Below are 3719 nucleotides of genomic sequence, written 5' to 3'. Positions count from 1 at the left end.
CCTGCCCCCTGTCCTTTTTTTTTAAATTGAGAATTTTTTTTTTAATTTGAAATTTTCTTTTATTTTTGAGGGGGTGGGGAGCAGCAAGGGGGACGGGGTCTTACTTTGTTGGCCAGGCTGGAATGCAGTGGCGCAAACAGCTCATTGCAGCCGCCACCTCCTGGGCTCAAGTGATCCTCCCACCTCGGCCACCAAGTAGCTAGGACACATCACCACTCCCAGCTAATTTTAAAAATATTTTGTAGAGGCTGGGCGCGGTGGCTCACGCCTGTAATCCCAGATCAGGAGATCGAGACCATCCTGGCTAACATGGTGAAACCCTGTCTCTACTAAAAATACAAAAAATTAGCTGGGCGTGGTGGCAGTCGCCTGTGGTCCCAGCTACTCAGGAGGCTGAGGCAGGAGAATGGCGTGAACCCAGGAGGCGGAGCTTGCAGTGAGTGGAGATTGTGCCACTGCACTCCAGCCTGAGCGACAGAGCGAGACTCTGTCCCCCAAAAAATATATTTTGTAGGGGCCGGGCGCGGTGGCTCAAGCCTGTAATCCCAGCACTTTGGGAGGCCGAGACGGGCGGATCACGAGGTCAGGAGATCGAGACCCTCCTGGCTAACACGGTGAAACCCCGTCTCTACTAAAAATACAAAAAATTAGCCGGGCGAGGTGGTGGGCGCCTGTGGTCCCAGCCACTCGGGAGGCTGAGGCAGGAGAATGGCGTGAACCCAGGAGGCAGAGGTTGCGGTGAGCTGAGATCCGGCCACTGCACTCTAGCCTGGGCGACAGAGCAAGACTCCGTCTCAAAAAAAAATATATATATATATATATATATATTTTGTAGAGATGGCATCTCACTATGTCCAGGCTGGTCTTGAACTCTGGCCTCAAGCAATCCTCCTGCCTCAGCCTCCCAAAGTACTGGGGTTATAGGAATGAGCCATCACACGTGGACCACAATTTTTAAACACATTAGATGTATCCATCACCTATCAAGTATGTATGTCTTGATGAGGGCTGTACCTGGCACAGTGGCTTATACCTGTAATCCCAACACTTTCAGAGGCTGAGGCAAGAGGATCTCTTGAAGCCAGGAGTTCAAGACCAGCCTAGGCAACATAGGGAGATCCTGTCTCTACAAAAATAAGTAGCTGGGTGTGATGGTGTTCTCCTGTAGTCCTAGCTACAGGAGAGGCTAAGATAGAAGGATTCCTTAAGCCCAAAGTTCAGGGGTTACTTTGAGCTATGATCACTGGGTCTGGGACACATAGTTGAGACTCTGTATTTTTTAAAAAGAGAAAAAGCCAGGTGAGATGGCTCACAGCTGTAATCCTAGCACTTTGGGAGGCTGAGGTGGGAGGATTACTTGAGGCTGTCAGTTCTTGAGACCAGCCTGGGCAACATAGTGAGACTCTGCCTCTACAAAAAAAAAATTATGTAAGAAACTTGGCCAGGTGTGGTGGCTCATGCCTGTAATCCTAGCACTTTGGGAGGCCGAGGCGGGCAGATTGCCTGAGCTCAGGAGTTCGAGACCAGCCTGGGCAACACGGTGAAACCCCGTTTCTGCTAAAATACAAAAAAAAAAAAAGCCAGGTGTAGTGGCATGCGCCTGTAGTCCCAGCTACTCAGGAGGCTGAGGCAGGAGAATTGCCTGAACCCGGGAGGTGGAGGTTGCAGTGAGCCGAGACCCCGCCATTGCACTCTAGCCTGGGTGACAGAGTGAGACTCCATCAATAAAAAAAAAAAAACTTTTCACTTTGGGAGGCCAAGGCGAGGGGATTGCAAGGTCAGGAGATCGAGACCATCCTGGCTAACACGATGAAACCGTGTCTCTATTAAAAATACAAAAAAATTAGCTGGGCATGGTGGCAGGCTGAGAATGGCGTGAACCCAGGAGGCAGAGCTTGCAGTGAGCCGAGATTGCATCACTGCACTCCAGCCTGGGCAACAGAATGAGACTCCATCTCAAAAAAGAAAAAAAGCAGGCGAGGTGGTTCACAACCTGTAATCCCAGCACTTTGGGAGGCCGAGGTGAGGCAGGTGGATCATGTGAGGTCAGGAGTTGGAGACCAGCCTGGCCAACATGGCAAAACCTTCTCTATAAAATTCGGAGGGCGTGGTAGTGGGTGCCTGTATCCCAGCTACTCGGGGGGCTGAGGCATGAGAATGGCTTGAACCAGGGAGATGGAGGTTGCAGAAAGCTGAGATTGTGCTATTGTACTCCAGTCTGGGTGACAGAAGGAGACTCCATCTCAAAAAATTAAAAATTAAAAAAATAAAAAAATTTATTTGTTAAAAGACAGGGGCTTGGCCAGGTGCCATGACTCACGCCTATAATTCCAGCACTTTGGGAGGCTGAGGCGGGTGGATCACCTGAGGTCGGGAGTTTGAGACCAGCCTGGCTAACATGGTGAAAACCCGTCTCTACTAAAAATCCAAAAAAATTAGCTGGGCGTAGTGGCGGGCACCTGTAATCCCAGCTACTCAGGAGGCTGAGGCAGGAGAATTGCTTGAAACTGGGAGGTGGAGGTTGCAGTGAGCTGAGATCGCACCACTGCACTCTAGCCTGGGCGACAAGAGTGAGACTCCGTCTCAAACAACAAAAAAAGAAAAGGCAAAAACCAGAACAAATGCCGTGGTGTTTAGGTATTGGTATGCACTAAAAAAAAAAAAAAAAAAAAAAAAAAAAAAAAAGACGGTCTCGCTCTATTGCCTAAGTTGGAGTGTAGTGGCACCATCATAGCTCACTGAAGCCTCGAACTGGGCTAAAGAGATCCTCCTGCCTCAGCTTCCCAGTAGCTAGGACTTACAGGTACATGCCACCATGCCCGGCTAATTTTTTAAAAATGGAATGAGGACCAGGTGTAGTAGTTCACTGCTGTAATCCCAGCACTTTGGGAGGCCAAGGCAGGTCAATCACTTAAGGTCAGGAGTTTGAGACCAGCCTGGCCAACATAATGTATCCCCATCTCTACCAAAAATACAATAATTAGCACTGGGCATGGTGGCTCACGCCTGTAATCCCAGCATTTTGGGAGGCCGAGGCAGATGGCTCACTTGAGGCCAAGAGCTCGAGACCAGCCAGGCCAACATGGTGAAACCCTATCTCTACTAAAAATACAAAAATTAGGCCGGGCGCGGTGGCTCACGCCTGTAATCCCAGCACTTTGGGAGGCTGAGGCGGGTGGATCATGAGGTCAGGAGATCAAGACCATCCTGGCTAACGCAGTGAAACCCCGTCTCTACTAAAAATACAAAAAATTAGCCGGGCGTAGTGGTGGGCGTCTGTAGTCCCAGCTACTCGGGAGGCTGAGGCAGGAGAATGGCGTGAACCCAGGAGGCGGAGCTTGCAGTGAGCCGAGACTGGGCCACCGCACTCCAGCCTGGGCGACAGAGGGAGACTCCGTCTCAAAAAAAGAAAAAAAAAAAAAAATTAGCCGGGTGCGGTGGCACATACCTGTAACCCCATCTACTCAGGAGGCTAAAGCAGGAGAATCACTTGAACCTGGCAGACAGAGGCTGCAGTGAGCCAAGATTATGCCATTGCACTCCAGCCTGGGTGACAGTGAGTGAGACTCCATCTCTAAATAAATAAATAAATACACAAACAAACAAACAAAAATTAGCCAGCCTGTAGCCCCAGCTACTCAGGAGACTGAGGCAGGAGAATCGCTTGAACCTGGGAGGCAGAGGCTGCAGTGAGCTGAGATTGTACCACTGCACTCCAG

This window comes from Piliocolobus tephrosceles, chromosome 1 (assembly GCF_002776525.5).
Source record: "Piliocolobus tephrosceles isolate RC106 chromosome 1, ASM277652v3, whole genome shotgun sequence".
In the NCBI taxonomy this organism is placed as follows: Eukaryota; Metazoa; Chordata; class Mammalia; order Primates; family Cercopithecidae; genus Piliocolobus; species Piliocolobus tephrosceles.
Note: the sequence above shows the minus strand (reverse complement) of the source record.